General features: G+C 39.6%; 1 long non-coding RNA gene across 1 annotated transcript in view; it reads right to left on the bottom strand.

Annotated features, from left to right (window-relative positions):
- Positions 1–6559: 6559 nt before the first annotated feature.
- Positions 6560–17373, bottom strand: part of LOC122162396 — a 183791-nt gene continuing 172977 nt past the window's right edge. Inside the window, exon 3 of the long non-coding RNA XR_006169539.1 lies at positions 6560–6598. This is a non-coding gene — a long non-coding RNA (uncharacterized LOC122162396). The remainder of the gene's footprint in view (positions 6599–17373) is intronic.

The raw sequence follows: 17373 nt of genomic DNA, 5'->3' as shown, positions 1-17373 counted from the left end.
AAAATTCAGTTTAGAAGAAGCTAATGAGCAGAGTGTAATCGAGTTTACGCACACAACTATTAAGAAATATCATAGAATCATTTGAGTTGGAAGGGACTTTTAAAAGTCATCTAGTACAAACCCCTGCGATGAACAGGGACACCTACAGCTAGATTAGGTTGCTCAGAGCCCCATCCAGCCTGACCTTGAGTGTATCCAAGGATGGAACATCTACCACCCCTCCGGGCAACCTGAGCCAGTGCCTCACCTCCTTTATTGTAAAAGCTTCTTTCTTACATCCAATCTAAATAGATTATTACAACAGACTCTGCCACAGACTCTGTCCACTTCTTATAGCCCCCCATTAGACATTGAAAGGACACTTTCAGGTTTCTCTGCAGCCTTCTCCAGGCTGAACAGCCCCAACTGACTCACCTGAGGCCTTAGATGCCTAGTTGTCCGTGTTGGACTCCTTATACAATTGTATGTTGAATTTGTGCTGAAAGTTTAAAAGTGGCAAATTCCCTTGCAATGAAATGCTTATTACAATATTGGGGAACAAAAAAACTGATGTACTAGATACTTAAATGTACTTCAAAATGCCAGTGCATCAAAAATATAAATTAAAAAGCATGTTCTGCTATTGCACCTCTGGAAAAGGGGAGAATTATGTGGAAGCCTATCAAGTAAGCAGTCCAGGATAAGTTCTCTTATCCAAGTTCTCTTCACAAAAGTGATATAAAACTTCTCCTTTGGAATAATATTAGAGAATTGGTTTAATGGAAAAGAGAACTCAGTTTCTCCTTCTATAACTACAAAAAGTAATAAATTAAAGGTGGAAAATTATAGGGATATTCCCTGTGTTTAATTTCAAACATACTATTTTGTAACATTTTTTACAGCAAGCCCCAAAAAAGTAAATACTACATCTAAGATCAAGCAAGTTCTATAATATAAGGAGTCCATAAATGTTTGGCAGTATGAAAACTTTGAGAAAACACCAAGTCAGAAAAGGAAGTGAGAAAAACCTCCCCATTAAGCAGTTTGTTGCTTTTTTTTTTTTCCTTATCACTGAATTGGGCAATTGATTAAGTACTGTCAGTAGTTTTTTAGCATTTCCAGACAACTTGTTTATTTTAAATGAGGCATTCGTTAAAATTAAAAACCTAACAGGTTTTAATATGCTAAAAAACCCCTCATATTCCTATATTCCTCACTCTGGCATTGCTAACTATAATTCAAGGTCAGAAGTGACTACTGTGATCATCTAGTCTGAAATGCTGTAAAACACAGACCATAGAATTTCACCCAGCAATTTCAGTGTCTAGCCAAGTAATTTGTGGCTGAACTGGAGCATATCTTTCAAAAAGTTAGCCAGGAAGATCTTAAGCATTTGTGGAACTTCATTTGCCTCTGTACGTTTGTTTAGCTCACTTGAATAGATGTGATTGTTTAGGTTTATAGTGTTCAGGGTCAGAACTTCAGGCAAACAGATTTCAGCTGCCAAAGCCCCAGATTTTTCCATTATTAGTGAGGGAATACATTGTTTTGATTCACAGAGCTCTGGCTTATACTTGTAACATATAAGATCTCTTGAATTTGATTGGATCTGGAATACTCAGAGCTTTTAGGAATCTATTCCAGAAATGGCAAAAATCCTTTGGCTGACCTCACAGGCAAAGGCACACTCACAGATCATTATTTTCATAGATTTTGGAAAGAGTAAACACTTTCCAGCTCCTAAAAGATAATCCTGAAAGTGAAAAAAAAAAAGGAGGGGAAATTAAAAAAAAGAATACTCGACACACGTTTTATCTTTAGATATGCACATAGAGCTTCCACACAAACGAAGGGAAATCTCATCTACCTGTTTAAATCATCATCCAACCCATTTGCACAGACTGAAACTGACTTCATTTTATTCTGATTACCAAACAGTCTAAAACTCACTCTGAAGAGGCATGATCAGGCTACAAAATATGCTATATCAGTAACAAATACAATTTATAATTTGGGTACAGTCCCAACTAGGTCTTTGGTATAGGCTCAATTCTGAGAGAATGGAGCTTCATTTCAGTAAGTCAGGCCCTTGTTTGTGTAGAAGAGTTTTTACAATAAACATGGCATCTCTTCCTCCAAGGCAAAACAAAGCCAATTTCTAATGGAAAGAGAAGCAAAGGAAGTATCAGTAGAATAAGTAAGTAAGTATCACGATGAGTTGAAACACACAAATAGGTTCTATTTCCAAATCTGTTAGCAGTGTGGAAATTCTCTTCCTTTTCTCCATGTCCGTTTCTAAAGTTTGTTCTGGAAATCTAATTAACGTAGGAAGCTTTCCAGAGCAAAGCCTTGTTACTATATACTTGCTGTGATTATATTTGTCTGACATACTGGTAAGTGCTAGTGAAAGTATTTTAATTAAGTATATTTATTGTTGTTGCATGTTATGGAAGCAAGACAAGAACAAAAGTGAAAGGAAAGGCGATAAAACCTTTTGAACCAAGATAATTTGAAATACCTGAGCAAACAGAAAAAAAGAGATGTTAAGAGTAATAGAAAAGGGGAGGGAAAGGGGAAAAATGGGATGACGTTGAAGCAGATGGGACAAATGCTGAGCAGAGATTAAAAATAAAAACAACAAAAATTGGCTTGAAGTCAAATGCCAGAACTGTATTTCCTGGCAGTGGTCATTTGCAGTGTGTTGCATTACTGTGCCACAGGAGTCAGAGGGATATTAAGTTAGTCTTTGAAGATAATACTTGTCTTGCCAGTATGGAGCCTGCCTTCGCCTTTATTACTGAAGGAGGATGTTTTTATTTGCCTAGTGCAATGCATTACATACATAAATTCCACCCACTCAGCAAGTCAAATTAATGCTAACCCACAAAATACATTAGGTATGGGCTTAAATCAGTCACTTTTTAAGATATAATGCAACCTAGATCCTATCCAGCTTTGCAATATATTCACCATTCAAAACACCCTGCATTTTCAACATGTTTTGTTTGTTGAGGTGTCTCTCCTTTGCTAGCAACATAGAGACGTAAAGAATACAGGATCTAATTTGTGTTGCCCCGTGATCACTGCCAATGAAAGTGAGAGCTACCAAAACCATTCACTGCCATGGGAGAATGCACCCAGCTGAAAAACATTACTTACGTAACAGTAAAACCTAGCACTTTTAATCACAAGCAGTTTAGTTTGCATGGGGATTATGTGACCATCTTGTTTGACCTGAAATCTCTTCAAGTGATAACTAAAAGAGAGTGCTGACAAATTGGGTGTGAATCTCTAACAATCGGTAAAATTAAGGTCTGCTTAATAGAGATGTGCAAATTTTCTCTACTTATCAAACTGTCATATTTTACATAATATTAAGCATTTGTGTGCATAAACAATTATGAATTATAATGTGTATGATGTATCAGTTATAAAAAATAAAATCAAAATCAACAAAGCAATTCCTGCAGTTGCAGGGCTACACCTAATAAAATAATTCAAGATGTGAAAGAGATGGGAAAGATAAAAAGAAAAAAAAAAAAAAGTAGAGAAAATTCAGAATACAGACACTTCCCTAGAGGGGAATGGAGGACATAGATACAATTCTACAGCACGTGCCACTCTTTTGTCAATATTTACCCAGCAAGCGGAATGGTAATGTGCAGTCATTATTAAACTCAGCCTTCTAATAGTTTCTGGCTCTTGATATGGTTGCTCTGTGTAAATTATGCCAGGGGTTATGTTTGGATTGTGCCACTGGCATAGTTATTTCAGATCTATGTCTTGTTTCCAGATGGTTCATCTGTTTGTTTCCTTAATATATTCAAGATTCATTGTGTTTGCCAGAAATTTACACATTTTTAATGTTGGTTAGCTAGATAAATCTGATCTTAGACAAAAGAGAAAGAACTAACATCTGTAGTTTTTCACGCTAATGCTAACTTAAAAATTTCCCTAAACAGTGAAAGCACAATAAAGTTTTTGAAAGGTTAGCCAAACATTAGAGATGTTTTTGTTCATCAAATATCATACAAAGTAAAACAGATCCGCTCAGCTTTATCAAATGATTTCCTTTAGAGTAGGAAGCCAAGACGTGCATGAAGCTAGTCATAGACCATGTTATTCCTGCCAAGTTTCAGACTCCGGTTCCTAGTCCAGAAACAAACAGTATCCCACACCACAGTAGATTCATATAGTGCTCCCTTTAAAATATTTTGTGGCATTTATTACTACTTTTCCTCAAAATCAGGCACTGCCTTTGATGACAGGGAAATAGGTTATCATACGTTCAAACTGTTTTTTCAAGCTTTCCTAGTGGAACTCAACGTGTCTTTATTTTCCCCTTCTGTTCTCCACACAGTTCTTGTGAGAATGTTTACAGCAGACGGAAAAGTATCCACTGTTTTTACAATTTCTTTACATTAATGTCATATAGTTCTGGATATGGGAGATTTTAAAGGCATCTACCAATGTACTGGCTACCGTATACACACAGCTTATATTCCCAAAGTTCATGGCTACTTAAGCAACTGGAGCAAATAGTTGCCATAATCAATTTACAGGTAAGAAACTGGGCAAAGGAGGGGGACTTGTACCAGTCAAAAAGACTGGGAGACACTCAGACGGAGCTGAAGTCTTCTGAGTTACAGCCCAATGCAGCTTAATACTTTCCAGAATAGATTATACAAGCAAAGGAATGGGGAGAAGTGTGAAATGTTAACTGCTCTCTCTAATACATTGCAATATAATCAGGAAAAATGTTTTAAAGGATCAGACCTCTTGTCTTGAAGACTGTCACACATCATAGTCACTAAAGTAGATTGTCACTGTTTCAAAATTACCTGATGAACTCACAAAAGCACTACATCATGGGTTCTTGTATAACATACATTTTCCAAGTAATAAATGGAATTTCTGCAACTTAGTAGAGTTTTAATCCTGTAATTGATGTTTGGCCCTGTTAGAACTGCATTACAATATTGGCATGTTTAAAAAAACTGTCACTTTATCAAATTTTATAAACACGAAATTTGGTTTTGGAGTAGTAATTAAATGTATCTGAATTCAGCATACATACTAAAAGTGAGTTGTTTTAAGCAAAGGATTCAGAAATTCTTGGCCAGAAAACCCCAAAACTTTAAACTACTGCGGTAAATGTGCTGATTTTTTAACCTCGCAATGTTTGTACTTCTAGCATTTGCTCTACAGCAAAAAACATATATCTAAATGCATCCATATATCTAAATGCATAGATATAATAAATACAGAAGCAGCTGCAGAATCTAGAGATCTCAGAATTTCAGAAAAGCACCAAGTATTTTGAGCTGTCAACACCACATGAAAATGCAGGATGTGAACACATTGAAAAATATTAAATAAAAAAAGATCAAAAGCACCATGTTGCAGTAGATTATATAGCCAAAGTTTTGGGTATATTGGACAGGAAGATTAATGCTTTTATAATGTTATTACTTGGTACAAAAGAAAAATTGATACAAGGCATAAGAAAGAATCATTTTTCCACTTGACAAAGCCTGTTGAGCTAGCTTGTAGTTGACTAGTGTATCATAATTTTTCCCTTCTGAACCAGAGGCCAGCATGTAAGAACGAGGGGCTTCGTTTGCCAATGAAGTTCTGTCTTCCTAGGCATCTGCAGGTACTAAATGATCTTTGACCAGGCTCACAGAAGCCTACACAGATATCTGTGAACGTTCATTTTCCAAGCAATTCTCTTTGTGCTGAAGATTGTTGAAAACACAGTAAGCAAATTTTAAAAATCAATATATATGTTCTACATCAATAACATCCACCACGGATATTTGAATCTAAAGGTTCTTTAGTTCCTGAGAGTCAAAGCAGATCTTTATTCCATAAAACCCTGCAATATTTTAAAGTTTTTTTATTGAAAATTTTTTGCCTCATAATGTGCTGAAAAAGAGTGGGAAGCCATGGTTTAATAAATAGCATGTTTCTAAAAGACATCAGATTGTTCTAATGGATTCTTACGGGGGAAAAATAGCCCAGCTCTAACAACATTACAAAATATTTTTCTTAATAGGAAGCATATTTTTCAAAAATAAGTTATTGAGAGAAAAAGTTCTGTCCAGCTCTTCCCAAAACACATTCCTACAGACATGGTTACTTAGAGAAGCATGGCATTAGCTCTTCACAGACAATCTCCGTAACAACCTCTGCTTACCTCTTCACTGTCATGGTAAACTGTACAGTATGCTGTCTTTCAATGTGGCACATTATCATCCCAAATTTTGCAACTGGCCATTTAGCTACCACCCCTGTTAGTAGGTAATAGTCTGGGTCACAGCATTACAGTGCAAATGATGTTCAGAAGAAAGGGGAAAAATATGTAACATTCTCATTCCAAATATGCATAGCAAATGCTTTAAACTTCCTTACATTTCTGCTGTGATCAGTGTTCAGCTGTCACTTGAATTGTTAACAGTGCTTATAAAAATAAGCGTTAATTTTTGTAATGTCTCTGCTTATGGTGTGCAAGATGTATTCAAAACTGGTCCAAAATTAAAAAAAGAAAAAAAGGAGCTGCTTACCCTGGGCTGCATGTATATGTCCCAGTACCTCAGGTTTTAACAATGCTGAAATCCTGAAAAGTTAAAAAATAAAAAATTAAAGAATATGGCTTGCATTTAAAATATGTCTCAGAGCTAAGTGTCATCTTCCCAACCCAAGGTGAATTTTGTTTGGTTTGATATCATACAACAAAGTACACATACTACAAAGCAGACAGATAAATTTTCACATATAGACAAGTCTAGTAACCCAAGAATATTGGAGTATTTGCTACACTATTGTATGCTGGGCAGAAATTGCTTATGCAGAAGTAACCTGTGGATGCAACACGTTTTGTATCATCTGCTCACATACTGCACTGGTCAGTGGAGATGCAGCCTCCTTTCCATCTAACTTATTTCCTACTACAGAAAGCCAAAGCATCATTCTTCACTTCAAGATGTCTTGGGTAGTTGTTCATTTAAGTGAAGCAGCACTATAACTTTTATAATTCACTTTCAGAGAATTTCCTTTGAACAGAAGAACCAATATCCGTTGAATGCTAAGCTTTATGTCTCACAAACAAATCCTGCTGTACTGCAGAAATTCAAGAAACAAATCTGCATGGGATACCTATCCAGAAAATGCTGAGCCATAACCTCTGATTGTCCAGCCCTGCTCATTTTGTTAGCAGTGTGTAATGGCATTTATCCCTGTGCTGTAGCATTCTCACATTTATTTCATCATTATCTAGAGCCAAATGGTGATGATGAAGCAGCAGAACCAAAGCTCAGTGTTCTGGCCCACCTATCAGAGAAAGAATTATACTGCAGCACAGGTCACACGTTAAGAAAGATCATTTCAGAAAAAAGGTCCCCCTTTACTGCTGTGTTTTTCTCTTCAGTTCCAGTGTATCCATTGTTTATCAAAACAGTGGCTCCATATTTTAGCAATCTCCATGAAATATACATTACTTTATGGGACATCTGGTAGTTATCGAGTTCTACTACTCAGCTCCCTAGTAGCTCTGACTTCCAGTCAGCAGCTCTGATAACATATTTCCTTCTCTGTGCCCTATTACCCTCACACATCTCACATCGATCTGATAACATTATTCTCCCTGGAGGAATGCCTCTCAGCAAACTATTCTGCTAGATATGCTTTCTCTCATAACTTCTCTAAACTTGTTACTAAGTTCATGCCTAATCATCCAACCTCCTGTTTAAAAGCAATTGCTACTCCTCAGCAACACTCCATCACACCATACCTCAGCAGTAACTCCAAGGGGGAAAATATAGGCTTTCCTTATTGCTGGTAGCATAGTTTGAATGTACATGTGTGCTTGGAAAGTCTGATCAGCTATTGGAGCAATCAAAGAGCATGGAAGATTGCTCAACTATTACCCAAGAGTTTATACTCAAGTTGCTAAATGATTGCAGTAAGAGTAACAAAAGTTACTAGTAAGATTCCTTTAGCAAACACTGGCTGGAAGATACCTGGTGCTCTTCTGGCTAGAAGTCACTGGTTTTAGAAGTATATTTTGAATGTTATGAAAGATTATTGAGGAGGTGAGAATTGTTGGGTTTTGTGCTTATACCTAAAGCAGGACTTTTAAGGGAAGTTTTAGAACAGTGTAATCCTGAACGCCTTCCGGGTGAAGTGTTAAAGTGCCCATGACTGAACAGCAATCGGATATCCATGCAAAATTCAAATTCTACTATAAATCCAGAAGCAGAAACAGCTCGTTTCAGTTGATCAAGAACCTGTAGTTAAGTAACATATAAAGCCAGCTAGCTTTTTCTGCAGTTCTCCTACTTTTCCAAGTTACTAAATTTCAACACTTCTGTTGGAAACACCTTAGAAAATAACTGGAAAATAACTTCTTGGAACCTCTAACTCTCAAGTCATAAAAGTAGTAGCAAATGTTGGACAGGGCTGTTAAAACTTCTTTCATACTCCTATAAAACCCCTAGGTTTAATTGGAAGAGCCATGTCTTTGATCTTTTAACATGGAGTGGTTCTGGAACTTCATAATCCTCACAGGTTTGTCAGAAGTAACAAAGTCAAAAGCCACACTCCAGCTGCTGGGGAGTGAACAGCTATACAACAAAAGATATGCTGTTTGTCAGTACGTAAGTACTAGAAATTCTGTTTTAAGCAAGGAAGCCATACATTCTGACTTCAGTTACCTAAAAGGCTTCAGTCACCCGCACTGAAAAGAAAAAGATGTGCATTTGCAGAGTACTTGTGAGATATCTGCAAATATCAACTTTATTTTCCTGAGGCTCATTATCAGGCCTATTCTGGCAATAAGAAATATCTTCAGTCAAGAAGAAAAATATCTTCAGTCTTTTAGAACTGCTTTAAAACTGTTCGTACATGCATATTGTTGATGAGAGGTATGATTAAGGGTTGAATGTAAAGTTACACTTGCAATTATTTGTATCAAGTTCTTTTTTCAGTGAATGGCAGGTTAAAGCAAGCATTTAGTAAAATAATTCAAGTCACAGACAAATCTGTGGGCTCCAAACAATGAAAATGAAGCTCTCCCATTTCCCTGTCCTGGGCCTCAACTCCAGGAATCTTTGATCTGTACTCGACAGTCTTTTTTTTTTTTCTTTCTTTTTTTTCCAAAGCTTGAAGGACAAGAATATTTCTTTTCTGCTACAGAAGCACGTTCCCTCTTTCCCAAATGGTATGTTTGAAATTCCTCAGTTAACATTCTTTCACTAGATAATGAGCCATTAACATCATTCGCCTATGTGATGAAGATGATATTGCCATTTGCAATTTGAGTAAAGGAACAAAATTGATCGCCGAGGTTCGCGGCTTCGCGGCTGTCCCGGTCAAAACCGCAGCGACCGACAGCGAGGTACAGGAGGGTTTCTGTGGGTTCCCTTATCCAGGGAGCCCCGAGATAACGGAGCAGCCCAGCAGCTTTCACGAGAGCGGCTGACGTGCGGTTGGCGTTGCCTGGGCAACGGCTCTGCATCCACAGCACCCTGCCTAGAAAACGCCTCCGGGAGGGCAACGGCGCGTCGCCGCCCAGCAGGACGGAGCGGAGGAGTCAGGGTGTGTGCATCATGTGGGCTGCTCAAACGTGCACAAACCGTAAGCCGTCCGTTCACGGGACTGCACAGTGAGGAGGGCTGTCATCACTGTGAAGAGAGCGATAAGGCGGGGGCACCCGTTAACGGGCTGGTAACGGGGGAGGGCGGTGGCAGCATTACCGGCAGCAGGGCAGGGCTGATCAGTCACACCCCATTAAGGCTACCCCAATAGTACTGGTGAGTCTGCTGGTTTGCCATGGCTGCGCCCCGGCGGAAGGCTACTGCCAGGAAAAACGTGGAGACCCAGAGGTCCCATGTTCACATAAAAGGAAAACTGTGGCCAAGAAGAATGTGGAGACCCAGACTGAGGTCCCGAAGGAAGATGCTAGTGAGCAGGTCTCTGGCTTAGTGAGTACCAGAGCCTGGCCTTTGCAGTGCTAGGTGAGGGAGATGGCACTTGTGTAAGATGCAACCAGCTGAATGACTTACTCAGCCTTGTGGTTGACCTGAAGGATGAGATGGAGAGGCCGAGGAGCATAAAGGAATGTGACAGGGAGATTGGTGCCAACCCTTTGGAGCCAGCTGAGGCTCCACATGGAGCACGTCACCCCCTGCTGCCTTACAAACAGGTGACAGAAGGGAACAGAAGGGACAGAAGCAAGCTGACAGTGCTACCCCATGTCCTCTCCTCCCCCTATCAACAACGGTGAAGAACTGGGAGGTGTGGGGCAGTGGCAAAAGACTCCTGCTCAGAGATGCAGGTGCATCCTCCCAGAGTTTCCCGTGCCTCCCCAGCTGCCCCTGCAGAACAGGTATAGTGCTCTGCAGGGACAACTGGACAATGCCAGTGATGGTGGTTCTCTCCAGCTGGTGGTGTTACCAAAGTCTAACCAGACCTCACTCAGCATTAAAACCTCATCGGCAAAGAAAAAACAATGGCTCATTGTCATTGGTGACTATCTGCTGAAGGGAGCAGAAGAGCTAATATGTAGACCAGACACTCTATACAGGGAAGTCTGTTGCCTTCTTGGAGCCCGGGTTAGAGACATAACAAAGAACCTTCCTTCCCTAGTTCCACCCTCAAATTGCTACCCCCTATTATTGTTTCAGGTAGGCAGCAATGAAATAGGAAGAACTTCCCTAAAAGCTACGAAAAAGGACTTCAGAGCCTTGGGGCAACAGGTAAAGAGTGTGGGAGCACAAGTTGTGTTCTCCTCTATCCCTCCAGGTACAGGGAATGATGAGGGACTAAATATGATGGGCCAACAGATTAATACCTAGCTCTGAGCCTGTGTGCCTGGCAGGGGTTTGGATTTTTTGACCTCTGCTCTGTTTGCACAAGACCAGGCCTGCTGACAATCGATAGGAGTAGCTTCTCCCACCAGTGGAAAGGGGTCTTAAGATGGGAGTTGGGAAGGTTCACTGATAGAGCTTTAAGTATGAAGGGGGTTGGGGGTGTAACCGGGGGTCACTAGAATGGAGGCTCTATGTAAAGTCCCAGTGCATGTAGGAGAAGAATGTGCTAGTAAGATCCCACAGCCTTGTGTCTTGGTGAAGGAAGAGGATGACTCACCCTTTTGTAGGAAGAACATGAGAGTTGGTGCAGGTTGGTTGGCTATGGAAACACTTGAGTATAGTCATGAGGGTATTAAGACTTCTGCCATTCAAAAGGAAGCACAGCTCACATGCTTTTACATCAATGCATGCAGCATGGGTAATAAACAGGAGGAGCTGGAGGCCACTTTGAGGTCGGAAAGCTATGATATAGTCACCATCACGGAAATACGGTGAAATGAGTTGCACAGCTGGAGCGCTGTGATGGATGGATGGTTCAAAAGAGATAGGCAAGGCAGGAAAGGCGGTGGTGTAGCCCTCGATGTTAAGAAAGAATATAAATGTATGGAAATGAATGACGGTGAAGATAGGGTTGACTGTTTATGGGTAAGAATAAAAGTGAAGGTCAATACGACTGATACTATCGTGGGAGTCTGCTACAGGCCAGGAAGAGATGGACAAGACACTTTATAGACAGTTGGGTAAGCTCTCCAAGGTCTCTCCCCCTTGTTCTTGTGGAGGACTTCAACTTCCCAGACATCTGCTGGATTTATAAGACAGCAGGTAGGGAGCAGTCCCAGAGGTTCCTAGAGTGTGTGGGAGATAACTTCCTGACACAGCCAGTGAAGGAGCCAACAAGGGGAAGCAAAATCCTGGACCTGCTGTTTGTTAACAGAGAAGGTCTTGTGGGGGATGTAAAGGTTGGAGGCCATCTGGGGCACAGTGATCATGAGATGCTAGATTTCTTGATTATTTTTGAACCACAGAGGGGAGTCAGCAGAACTGCTACCTTGGACTTCCAGAGGCAGATTTAACTTCTTCAAGACCATGGTTGAGAAGGTCCCTTGGGAGGTAGCTTTGGAGATCGTGGGAGCCAAGAAAGGCTGAGAACACTTTAAGAAAGCAATTTTAAAGGTGGAGGAGCTGGCCATCCCCAGGTCATGGAAGATGAGCCGATGGGCAAGGAGGTTGGACTGGCTGAAGAGAAACCTTTGTCTGGAACTCAAGATTGTGGTTGGACTTCATGATCTTTAGGGTCTTTTCCAACCTGAGTGATTCTATATGGGAGTCTACATACTGTTTTAAGTATCTATCAGCTCACAGTGGCTTGTCACAGCAAGAAGGCTGGACGAACACTCAAAAAAATGGTTGTTTAACAGGGAGAAATACAGTAAAATTGTTTATGGGGCACTGTGTTCTTACAGGCAAAGTAAATGTCACTGAGAAGTCTGTTTGTAATTTTAAAACTTCATGTTGGATTCTTTAGCACTGTTCAAAAATCAATTTTGTATGGAATTTATGTGAGTGCTCCATTATTAATGAAGCAGCAGTAAGTACCATGGCTGCACTCTCAGAACAGCAGAACCTGAGAAGTAAGTGGATGCTGCCACACAAAATGCATTGCTTCAGAGCGCTCGGCTCCGCGTTCTTTATACTGTGACTCTGCCTGGGACCATGTCCTTATTCCACTTGTAATCAAAAGAATGTCAAAGGCTGGGGTGGTGGTGAGTTATCGGTGTATCTCCTCAGGCCTTCACCTGGCTCAAGGTAATTTCACCTGCATGGGCACTGAGTTCATTCAAAAGTTTGTACAATTAAATTCAAATTGAATTTTTTTTACAAATCAATCAGAAATATTTTCAAGAATATTTTTTTTAAAAAAAGAAAGAACTATTTTCTTCTGTTAATATAATGCAAAGCCTGCTGTTTTCTAACTGAACAAGTCGCTTTTGTATCTAATGCATACTGGCTGCTGCATCTTTCTGTAAGATTTACATACATGTCATGGCTTGGATTTCATGAGTAACAAACAGAACTGTGATTTCTTCATCCTACTAATGTAATGTAATCCACATTTTGAATTACAATTTTGAATTTGTATTACAATTCCCACTATGCATCGGATCTTCAGTGTCTCCTGATGTGCTGAGATTACCATAGATCTCAGTCTAATGTAGGACATGCTGAAGTATGTGTTTGACCTCAAGTACTCTAAGGTACTTATATAAAACTGGAACGAGACTTGGAATGAGGCTTTCTATGCAAATGTACAGGTGAAATGCACAGGTAGATACAAAACATTAAAGACTAAAGTGCTTCAGGAAAGTTAGCAGACAAATATTTAGGAGAGACGTTTTTGCTCTCAGAAAAACAACACTGTTCACTCGCCTGAGGTTTTAGGTTGCTTTGACCTTTTAAAAACCCTCTTTCTTGCATTCAATAAATTTATCTCTGTAAAAGGAAATAACATTTCCATATTGACCCTGATGTTTACAAATTGATAATGACAATTTTCTATTAAACTGAATCCACATGCTGAAAACTCATAGCCCAACACTATTACATAGTGTATTAAATAATAGAAGACTGTGTACCTAACAGACAAAATCTGAATAGTGCCTAATACAACAAAATCCACTGTTCGGAATTTATGAGACTCATCATCATTTAATTAACAATATAAATATTCAAAAATTTCTAATAAAATGTTATAATTGTAATAAGATAGTCTGCTATATGAATTATGGAGTATTAATTCACACCCAGTTATGTTGAAACTGGGCATGAATGAATAGATCGTAATTCATAACCTGTCACATCCTAGTGCTGAAAAATAAGAATGCAGAAAAAATAAAATAGAATGATGTCTTGCAGAGACAAATTAAAATCTCAAAAAAACTCAAAAATCTTAAAAAACGTTATTAACATAATTTATTGTTCTGATTTTTTTCAATAACAAACTTCCCTCTACTAAATGAGGCTCGATCTTTTAGTCCTTACACATGGAAAATGTCAGCTTCAGCAGACAGTGATGTGATGGTGCTGACTTCAGGGATCTTGCCAGAAACACTTGTAGAGATGCTCAGATCTGCAGCAGCCAAGAATTCGGCTGATTAACTTAAGGAGCAATTTCTCTAGTAAAAGGACACCAAAACAACAGCTCTCATCGAGTAATTAGGCTGCGTGGCATGTTTTCATAAATTCAAATCATAAACTGATTTGTCAAAACTACACTTCGATGAGAATCTTACTTGAACCAGGCTGATACTCATCACAGAATCACAGAATTGTAGGGGTTGGAAGGGACCTCTAGAGATCATCGAGACCAACCCCCCTGCCAAAGCAGGTTCCCTACAGCAGGTCTCACAGGTAGGCATCCAGGCGAGACTTGAATATCTCCACAGAAGGAGACTCCATAACCCCCCTGGCAGCCTGTTCCAGTGCTCCATCACCTCACTGTAAAGATGCTGCAGCTTATGTCCATTTACCCTTGCCCTGTCTCCATGCACCACTGAAAAGAGACTGGCCTCACCGCTGTGGCCCCCACACCTCAGATATTCATAAACCTGGATTAGATCTCCTCTCACTCGTCTTTTCTCAAGGCTAAATAGACCCAGTTCACTTAACCTTCCTTCATAGGGGAGATGCTCCAGGCCCTCCACCATCTTTGTGGCCCTCCGCAAAAGAAGAAAAAGAACAGAAACCTCAAAAGATCTTTATATTTTCTAACTCAAAAATGTTGATTTTTTATTTCAAGCTGATGTTAATTTTTAATTTGTGAACACTTTTAAATGTGTGTATACATTCAATAAAATACTTTCATTTGTTCTGTGAACCAGAATGTCAATTATTGGCTAGCTCTGGAAAGAAAATACAGTGTTTGGTCACTTGTATTTAAAGCACTCAGTATGTGAAATGTTTCCAGAGAATCTAACAGCATGAATTCTCAAGATATTTGAATTTGAATCAGGGTCAGTCTTGAAAATCATCCATCCATGTCTGGAAAAGTTAATATTAAGCTCATCTAACTCAAGAGTAAAAATAGTGATCCAGCCCGCTTCACTCAAGTTCCTCTGAAAGGACTTCCTTTGTCCTGTGGGCAAGACACATTGTAGTAATGTAACAGCAATGCAGTAATTAACAGCAATTTGAGCTCTATTCTGGTTCTCACTGAGTGCAACCAGATTACAATCATTGTATCTCTGCTCCATATCTGCCTGTTATAAACTCTCTACAAACAATAAGGGGGACAGAGAATAATTTTTCTGTTGGGCCAAATTCAGTCATGACCCAAAGACTGTGGCAAAACATACCACACATTTGGTTTCCCTGAGACATACTTGCTGGAAAGCTCCATACTGCCCTTCCTTTCCAGTGCACATTAGTTTTTTTTACTTCTCAGTAATCTCCACCTCTACTCCAAAATAGTTGTCACTACTAACATTTATAGACAACTATGTGGCTACTATGACTGTAAATCTGCATTCGTCTCACTCCAGGCAAAGTACTTAATGCAAGCTAGAAAACTCAAATATTGGATAACATAAATTCAGTGATAACCCAGTTGTTGCTCAAACTTATGTGAGGTAAAGAAAGAGAGAACAAGAGGACAGGATGCTACTTTTATTTCTCAACACTACCTCTTTTATTATCAGTGTGACTGAACATCAAGGGTGAAATCTTGGCCCTTACAAAATTAGTGGGAATTTTGCCATTGACATCAATAGAGTCAGGATTTTACCCTGAGTGAGCACAGTTCCCATATGTGCTCCCATAATGAATGTTAGGAATTACTGTCTGGTAGCATATGGAGTCCATTTATGCATTATGAATAAGGTTATTATTTAAAATAGAAGATAAATGTTAACTGCTATATTCATGCTTGCCTTTCACATATCAAAAACAAAAGATAGGAATGATATCATCCATTACATATATATATATTTTAATCTGTATTGGGTAAAAATTTAAACCATTGGGAAAGAACAAGGGAAAGGTAACCAGCAATCTATCAAATTCTATGCTGTTTTATAATGACATAAGCCAGGTTGACTGAGTTCTAGATTTTCTACTGCTTGTCAGTTTAAACAGCTCATTAGCATCAATATAATACCAGTTTTCTGTTTGTGAATTAACATTACTATTTAAAGAAATATATTTGAAGGAATAAGAACAGAGAAAAAGCCAAAAAAGGGAATCTAATCCCTCACGGCTCTGTACTGCCTGACCTTTCCCACCAGAAAAATGATCCTGCCTCTTTGGAAATGTGGCTCAGTGCCACCACCACTACAGACATGGTTTCAAACTGCCTTGGAGTTCTGCCACAGGGAACCTCTGGCTTATTATACAGGACAGATGCCAGACAAACTGGCTGAGATGTGGTTGGTTTTTATAGACTTCCAATTTGAAAGTTATGCTATACAAATGTGATTAGATCTGACTGGAATGTTATTTGTTATTTTCTTTTATTGAACTTTAATTGTTTCCTTATTCAACTGTCATCTCCCCATTTGACTAACACTTGTGCATCACTGGTAAGATGCAATCGTCAGCCCAGATTTGTCTTCATATAGCACTGCTCTGTGGATCATTTTTGTTCCTCAAAGAAATAGAGAGCACTGGACCTTTTCCAAAAGCTCCACTTCTTTCCTGAGCTGCAGGCCCAAGATCGACATGCAGTACTCCAGACGGGGCCTGAAAAAGTCAGAGTAGTGAGGGACAAACAGCACCCTCTCGCTGCTACCCTCTTGCCTCTCTTTGCCATATATCTAGCCTAAGGCAGAGATGTGAGAAAGGAGATGGGTAGAGATGTTCAAGAAGAGAGAGACAAAGTGGAGTAAGGAAAAAATAAGTAAAGAACAGATTTGATTGTTTCTTCATTCGATAGCTCCTTTCAAATGGATGGTGGAAGGCAGTACGCCAAACACAAAGAGGCACCACTTATAGGAACCATGACAGTGATGTCAGATAGGGCGGAAAAAGGCGGTTGCCAAGCAACAAGAAAAGGCATCACAGAAACGAGGAATGCTGTAGTGCCAGCCAGAGATCAATTGCAGAAAAGTAAACTAGGGAGAAAGTCTGTATTGGGGATGAAATGGGAGGGCAGCAGGACATGCAGCTAGTTACCTCTTTCTTTCCTTCTCTTTACCTTCAATGTAGACATACAGATTCAGAAGAAATCCAGAGAAAGAGAGAAACCTGGCTGGAAGACGAGCAGCCCAGAGAGCAGGGCCATGCAGGGGAGGGCAAAGGACAGCAGCAAAGGTAGCGGATGCTTCTCTGTTGCTTCTCCTCTGCCTTACAGATAAACATCCAGGAAATGCCAGAACCAGACCCACAAGACTATTCCTGAGCCAGGAAAGAGAGGGCCACGCTCTTCAAAAAAGATAAGTCAAAATAGATAACATCTCCTCTGAGTCCTACAGGACTCTGGCAGCCCCCTAGCTTGCCCCAGCACCTCCCCACCTTTTCTACCTGATTTCAC

Source organism: Centrocercus urophasianus, unplaced genomic scaffold (genome assembly GCF_019232065.1).
Source record: "Centrocercus urophasianus isolate 14NV4802_14NV808 unplaced genomic scaffold, USGS_Curo_1.0 seq_20, whole genome shotgun sequence".
In the NCBI taxonomy this organism is placed as follows: Eukaryota; Metazoa; Chordata; class Aves; order Galliformes; family Phasianidae; genus Centrocercus; species Centrocercus urophasianus.
Note: the sequence above shows the minus strand (reverse complement) of the source record. Positions and strands in the feature narration are given on the sequence as shown.